This window comes from Lepus europaeus, chromosome 18 (genome assembly GCF_033115175.1).
Source record: "Lepus europaeus isolate LE1 chromosome 18, mLepTim1.pri, whole genome shotgun sequence".
NCBI lineage: Eukaryota > Metazoa > Chordata > Mammalia > Lagomorpha > Leporidae > Lepus > Lepus europaeus.
This window is the reverse complement of record NC_084844.1, coordinates 31,142,131-31,150,252: the sequence shown is the minus strand read 5'-3', so window position 1 is coordinate 31,150,252 and position 8,122 is coordinate 31,142,131. Positions and strand designations below refer to the sequence as shown.

General features: G+C 43.7%; 1 long non-coding RNA gene across 1 annotated transcript; it reads right to left on the bottom strand.

Annotated features, from left to right (window-relative positions):
* Nucleotides 1-1,075: 1,075 nt before the first annotated feature.
* On the bottom strand, nucleotides 1,076-7,909 carry LOC133746738 (uncharacterized). Its single transcript, XR_009864252.1, has 4 exons — nucleotides 7,451-7,909; nucleotides 5,004-5,145; nucleotides 4,661-4,827; nucleotides 1,076-1,444 (listed from the first exon to the last, which is right to left on the bottom strand). It is a non-coding gene; the product is annotated as an uncharacterized LOC133746738 (long non-coding RNA).
* Nucleotides 7,910-8,122: the final 213 nt, after the last annotated feature.

Here is an 8,122-nt window from a genome sequence, read left to right as displayed (position 1 = left end):
TCTCTGCTGTCTTTGTTAAGTTCTGACTGCTTGCAAAAAAGCCTCTTGCGTTCTCTGCAGTGTTGGCTCTGCCCTTACTACTTTCCCTGGACCCCCCACCCCCACCCCTTCAGTGCTTGGTCCTCCTCAGCAGCACAGGTGGCCAGCCGAGCCTGGCTCTTCACCTCCGCTCTACTTAAAGTGCACCCCAGGAGGATGTCTTTACTCATACCTTTTCTTGTCCTGCCAAACCGCCCCCAGGTGCCATTCCAAAATCCTTTAGGCTGCCCTCCCTATCACAGACCCAGAGGCCAAAAAGGGACAGAAGCTTAGTAAAAATCCTAGGAGCGCTTTTTAACTGTGTATGCAATAAACAAGGGGCGCTCGTTGTCCACAGCTGATTCCGTACTGTTAACTATGGCTGTTTTGCGTCTTTTGCCACCCACAGTTCCGAGTCTTCTCCGAAGACCTCTGCAGTCGACGCATGGCGAAGACTACCAGATGTTCTTGCATTCAGATTTCTGACAGCCTTAAGATCAGTGTCCCTGATAATAATTTCCAGAAATCTACGGAAAAAACAAGCTGGGAAATCCACAAAACTGTTCATTGAGATTGAACAAGAATTAATTACCTGAAACTGAATGCATTGATGGAAGTTGTGGATTTCTACGTCTTTTATTTAAAATATTGTTAGTTCTGTATTTAAATATTTCATCTTCAGGTCAGAAAAAGAAATTCCTAAAATTTCTATGGTTTACAGTGCTTTCATAAAGTATAATTTTGTAAACAAAGATGGAAGTGTTTACCTTTACCTCCATTACATGATTCCTCTTAAAAAAAAAAAAAACTTTTCTGAGAAAACATCTAAATCTTTCTTGGATTGGCTTTTAACTTTGAGAGTTTTCCAAATCTGAGGTTATTACATGGTAAAGTAACTTTTGTTACTGTACTTGATGAAAATAGCCAATCAACAAACTCCAATACACCTGCTTTTTTTTTTTTAAAGTTTATTTATTTATTTATTTGAGAGGTAGAGTCACAAACACAGAGAGGTAGAGACAGAGAAAGGTCTTTCATCTGCTGATTCACTCCCCAGATGGCCACAATGGCTAATTGGAAGCCAGAAACTTCTGTTTCTCCCACGCGGGTGCAAGGACCCAAGCACTTGAGCCATCTCCCACTGCTTTCCCAGGCCATAAGCAAAGAGCTGGATCTGAAGAGGAGCAGCTGGATGCTGGCACCGCAGGCAGAGGCTTTGCCTAGTGCGCCACAGCGTCGGTCCCAATACACCTGCTTATAGAGTACAACTGTTTACTGATTTTAGACTTGCAAACGTTGATGTTCTTGGTAGCTTTGTTATACATTTCCTTTCTGCGCTGTGTGCCTATCGCCAGTCAGAATTCCAGAGAAGTGCCTTTTCCAGCAGGATAATGCTGCACTGGCACCTTGTGCTGGTAACTCATACCTACAGAACAGATGAAAATAAGTTTAGCAATGGACTCCTGGTAAAGTTAGCCTAAGAATCACTCCTTCTAGTAACTCTGTTGCAAGAATGTGGTGGAAAGGGTCTTGACACTGACTCTTGGTCATCAAGTACTCCTCTTTCAACCTGGGACCAGATCAACAACCAGGTCAAATTCAGTCTGGCAGTGAGGGACAAACAGAGCCTAGCTCCAGGATGACAGATTAGCAATGTTTTCAGAAAAGGGTCTTGGTCACAAGGAGAGAATAAAAATCAAGATGGAGTCAGTAGTGTCAACCCTAAACAAAATTAGAATCGCCCAAGAGGTTATAAAGGAAGTGCTCTTAAGTGTGAGTGCCTGGTAGTAACTGTCACTAAAGACTCTACTAGAACCACACCCTCTAGAGAGGGACCCCAAGTCAGAAGGGAGAGACATGTTTAAGGGTCATTTCAAAATATAAATGAAAGAAACCAGTGGATAGGAGACAGACAAATAAAAAGGAAACTATAAGCATGAAGATGTGTTCTTGGTGAAGATCAAGAAGGAAACAGAATTTTATTTGGATAAAGAAAGGGTATTATATATGAATGTTTTGTACTAAAGTAGAATGACTGAATTACAGTGGAAAGGAAAAATCACTGGGAGAATATAAGAATGTTGTAGAAGGCTTACAGAAGTTGAACATTGTCTGGGATTAGGCTGGCTGAGATTAGAAGGACATTAGAGACTCTAGGCTTGGGTTTTCAACTCTTCAGCTAGAGAACGTGGCTTCTGTCTTCTCTCCTAGTGATTCCTCTAATGTGTTTCCTCCTCATTCTAACTCTTGTACCTCCTCTTTTGAACAACCTAATTTAGCTTCTGCCCTCTAAACTACAGCAAATCCTTTTCTAAATGGTAATGCAATAAACTTATCAATCCTTCAACAATGAATTCCTCCAGATGAGACTGTTACCGGAGAATGGCAGGGTTCTTCGCGCAAGAAAGAATTCAGGCGTGAGACAGAGTAGTGGAAAGTAAAAAAGTAGCAAAGTTTATTAGGGTAGGGACATCCACAAGAACGGATGGGCACCTGTCCAGACAGGACCTGAGAGAGTGCAGTCGCTCAGACAGGGGGAAGGAGCAAGGTTACACAGTAGAGTGGAGAGATTACACCTGGCCAGGCAGGTGGGCAACTCAGCAGAGAGGCAGAGGGCTAAGCGCACCGTCAGGTTGAGGCCGGGGGTTTTTAAAGAGCTGGGTCTCTGTCTTCACACATTTCCTCCTGAAACAAAGGATTTTATGGATGTAAATATTAAGAAGATCCTATCTGAGTTTTCCCTAAAGGTATCAGACAGGAGGAAGGCTAGCTGGCGCCATCCTGGGTTCAGAGGAAGGGTGAGCAGGACCCCCCTAGAGAATCGGGATCTGGAGCAGGGTGTTTGAGATGCAGATACTGAGCTGCACCTGGGAGATTGTGGAAGATTTGTCAGGCAGAAGGGGCGGGGACCTCCACCTGGCAGGTTATCAGGTAGAAGGGGGCAGGGCAGGATGCGAATACCAGGCTGCCCCTGAAACATTGTCAGGATGACTTTGAGATGCAGATGCATATGCTGCACATAGTCTTCACTTTAGGCCTGTTACACACACACAAGCTCATATCTAACTTCTTCCTAACAAGACTACCTATATTCCCTGCATGATGTAGGCAGACATTTCTGGAACTAATCACCCACTTTTCTCTGAGGCTCCATCATCTGCCGCATACCTGCAGCCAGGACCTCAGGATACCCTGAAACTCTGGTAACCTGACAATCTTAGGCAGAGCCAGTCTGATACCCCTACTGTCATGAAACAGTTGTGGAAAATGAGACCTTCACCCCAAATGCTAAAGATGTATGGATCCCTCAGCAAGGAATGTGGAGGGTTGCCCCATGCACTGGGAAAATCACAGAGCTAAAGACAGTGCCATCTTCCCCAGTTCCACCCAGAAATGTGCAAACCTACCTGGGAATACTTGTTAGATCATGGGAGAAACTCAATCTAAATAAAAAGGTACTGTAACTACAAGTATGCTTCTTTAATTGCCATCCACGTTACAGCACTAGTAAGCTTCTATTCTGTCTTGCCTGCCTGCTGCTCCCTTGCAGCACAAAGCAGCAATAGCTTGTAGCTGCCCTGCCTGTCCATGGCTCTCTTGCAATGTGTTCAATAAATGTTGCTCACTCTGTGTGACTAATGTGGTGAATTTTTCACCACCTGTGACACCAGCCTAAATCAGTTGCTTTCCATGCCACAATGGTGAATTGTATATGTCAACTTGGTTCGCCCAGATATTATGTCTTTCTGAGTGTGTCCATGAGGGTGTTTTAGGATATTTGCATTTGAATTAGACTCTAAAGCACCTTGTCCTCCCTCCTATGGGAAGCCCTTATTCATTCAATTGAAAGCTTGACTAGAAAAAAAAAATACAGACCCTCTCTAGAGTAACTCCTCTTGCCTGGCTTCTTTGAGCTGAGGCATTGGTCTTTTCTGGACTTCAGACTTGAACTCTAACATCACCTCTTCTGCTGGCTTGTGGGTGGAAACTGCATCATGGACTCTGAATCCCCAGCTTGCTGGATGCAGCTCTTGGGACTTTGCAGACTTCATAATCTCGTGGGCCAATTGCTAATTTTACACACACACACACACACACACAAACTTATTTCCTGTGGATTTTGTTTCTCTGAAGAACCTAGATGAGTATAGCAAGCCAATCTAAGGCAATATATAGATGTAGAAATTGTCCCAATCTGCAGCTGCAAATTTCATTTACTTAGCAATATCATAAATTAGGTATTTTAGAATCCAATTACTTTCTTAGAATAGATCGATAGTGACAGAAATTTGATCAAAGTTGGGGTACAATTTCCCTTACAGGCAAAAGGAATAGCCTGAGACAAGGCAGGGAGGTAGGAGAAAGGGAAGCAGCTGCGTCTAACTGGGGAGTAGCAGCTAATGATACTTGACATTTATTGACCTCTTATTAAATGAACCCAGAGCAAAGGAGAGATTTGCTGACCTAAATACGAGGCACAGACCAGAAGGTCTGAGGTCCAGAAATCAGGAGCCATTTGTGCTTCTGGTCCAGAGGGACTTTTTCCTTTGAGCTCTTTGTTAGTTGGTGTAGGCAAATCTACTATATATTTTTAAATGTTGTGACTTAAATAAGAAAGAAGTCTGTTTCTCTCAACACTTACTGCAACAGGTGACCTGTAATAGTCAAGGAGTAGCAGGGCTGTTTCAACACCCTCAATCTTGGACTTTCATGTTTGAATCAGAGGCGATTATTTCAGTTCTTGTTTCTTGGACAGTAGAGGGCACAAGGACCAGGCAAGTTCCTATCTTTTCCCTTGAAGATCTTGAGCTGTAAGTGGCACATATGTTTTATGCTCATATGATTGATACTGGACAGAATTTAATCCCAAGGCCACACTGCATCGCAGGAGAGGCAGAGAGGCCATGCTAAAACTCAATGTGGAGTTGGTGTACAACACATCCTGTGGGCTGACCAGCAGTTTGCTATAAGCTCTTAAAGTATACCTTTTCTTCCATATGGCAGTGGTCAAATCCATTCTCATTATTACAAACATTTCTGCACATAGTCCATGGCCTCCGTAGACTGTTCAATCTCCAGTGGTAGACGCCATTCCACCTCTATGGACTCCTTTGCCAAGGACTGGACCTGGTATAACACATGGAGAAATTGAAAAGCCAATCACATAGCATGCTGCCTAGTTGCTGTGCTGATATCCCATCTTAGGAAATAAGGCACCTATTATGTGCATACAAATAGACACATGCACATATATAATATATAGATTAGCCATAGAAATTCTTTTCTGAACCCCTCATTTTGTTGATTCTATACTCTGAGATCAAGAGTCTCAGAGTTCTATCTTCTAAACTAAAATAAAATTCTTCTTATAGTTGGAGCTAAATATAGAGAAAGACACACTGGAAAGATTGGACCTACTTGTGTATTTAATGTCTTTTATTTTCTCCATCTCACGTGTGGCCCACCTAGAAACAGTTCTCCTCTGACAGGTGCCATCACATTAAAGGGTATGTAGTATACCAGGATGAGCCAAGAGAGGGGCTATGCATGGATGTATGCCTCCACCACCACTAGCAACACACCTGCTGTGTTAAGCTTCAGAAGCTGATATTACATTTTGGGAACTAAACTTAAGCCTGGGCTTCAAACTATTCATGCTGCCTGGTAATCAAGAGGATTACAGTACCCCATGACCATATTGAGGAACTGTTGCAGCTGCTGCAGAATCACAGAGAACAAGCAATTATTGGTAAGAAGGAGTAAATCTGGGGCAGGTGTTTAGCCCAACTGTTAAACCAATAGTTACATGTCCATATCCCACATCAGAGTACCTGTCTCTTATTCCCAGACCCATCTCCTGACTTGAGCTTCCTGCCAATACAGACTCTAGGAAGCAGTGGTGATGGCTCAAGTAGTTGAGTCCCTGTCTTCTATGTGGAAGACCTGGATTGATTTCCTAGTTTCCAGCTTTGGCTCTGGCCCAGTCACAACCATTGTGGGCACTTAAACCACCAAATAGGAGCTCTGCTTCTGTCCGTCTGACTGCCTCTCAGATAAATAAAAAAGAAATAACAAAAGAGAGCAAGAGAGACTATCTTTCAGATCACTCCTCATTCCCAACCTTCAGAGATTACTGTTGCTCTCAATGTAAAATCCAAAATCCTTGCCTACTGTTGGGAATCCTCCAGGCTCTTACTACCTACTTCTCAACCATCTATGAAGTGTCTTTCCCCAAGCCATTGCTCCACCAATACTGGCCTTTTGTAGTGACTGGCTGTTCTGCTGGAGGGCTTTTGAGCAAAAGTTTTCTTCCCCAACTTTCTGCCCGCCAGCTCCAACATGTTGTTCCCTCCTCCGCACACGTGGTTTGTGCTCCAACATATTTGCCCTTTCTCAGCACCTGTTGCCCTTCCACAGCTTCTGACTATGTCTTCCTCATTAGGCCAGAAGCTCCTTGAAGGCAGGCACCAAGCGTGTCTCATTTATTCCAGGAATCACCATGCCTATCTCCCTGCCAGATGGACACCAGCCTCCTGGGCCATACCTACGAAGTGAACAAATGTCTCGGTGCTTTTAAAGAATTTCCTGAGTCAACTGGGTGGTGCTACCAGAAATGGACTCTTCCTGCTTTGCCTCTTCCAAATCTATCTGGGAAACAGAAGGTTTGAAAGGCATACATGATCGACAGGGATCGAGGGGGAGGGGAGAGGGAGGCAGGAATTTCAGCCAGGGAGTCAGGCCAGGACTCTGACTGTGAAATAGGGAACAATTTCAAGGGAAGTGGCACTCTGATGGAATGCCTCAGTTCCAAGGTGGCCATTAATTGTTAACTGTTATGCAGTGTGAATAATTTGTGGAAAACGTTGAACCCCGACAGGGTACTACTTTGGTCATTAAATTTCAACTGAAATCCTGACTAATCTCAGTTGGACTCAGCTCTCACTGCACATTTCCTTAACATTAAAACATGGCCAGCAGCCACACCTTTTGACAGACAGGACAGTGGTACTTTCAGAGAAGGACCAATGGGAACCTGGGGAATCTGGGACCCCAGAAAACACTGACGTGGGGGAATAATTTAGTTTGAATCAATGGAATGAGGCTCTCTCTCTGGTCAGGTTTGGTTTTGCCTTCTGGATTTGTGTTATTTGGTCAATCACAAACCAATTATCTATGCATTCAGTTACCATCTGAGTACATTCCATATATTATCCTAGGGATCAAAAATCAGTGGAATTATTTCTGCCTACAAAATGCTTACCATCTATTCAAAGTAATAGGCATGAGAAAAATAAGGGAAACAAAAGAGCAGAGGAATGACAATGATTAATAACCTTCAAATTCCAAATGATATATCAGCCCCTGGGGAAAGGCTGCCCAGCCTGAAAAATGGGGTACAGTCTTTGAAGTGCACATCCTACCTCTCCCTCACCTTTTATGCCTCCTGTAGCTCAAGGGGTTTCAGTTTCTCACGTAACTTCACATTCCAATACCTTGTGTGACTGCCCTCTACTATAAGTTAGCAACCATAAATGCAAAAAGCCATACTTCCACTGATTGTAGCCAACTTTGAAACCTTCTTTTCCTAAGTACTCTGCACAACAATTCAGAGTTCTTCGTATTCTCAGGCACACAGGGTTCTAGTCCCGGTTGGGGCGCTGTGCTGAATTCTGTCCCGGTCTCTCCTCTTCCTGTCCAGCTCTCTGCTGTAGCCCGGGAGTGCAGTGGAGGATGGCCCAAGTGCTTGGGCCCTGCACCCACATGGGAAACCAGGAGGAAAGACCTGGCTCCTGGCTTCGGATCAGCATGGTGCGCCGGCCGTAGCGGCCACTGTGGGATGAACCAACGAAAAAGGAAGACCTTTCTCTCTGTCTCTCTCTCTCGCTGTCCACTCTGTCTGTCAAAGAAAAAAAAAATTAGTGAATTCTATGTAAAGAAATGGTTTGCATGACTCCATGCAAATGTCAGTTTTATGTTAAAATATTAAAATCTTGGTGTTTATATGTCCAAGAATCTATACACAAGATTTCTACTTGATTTCTATACCATTGGGCATTTAGATTTAGCTTATCTAAAATTAAATTCCAGCTACGTTACTTATATT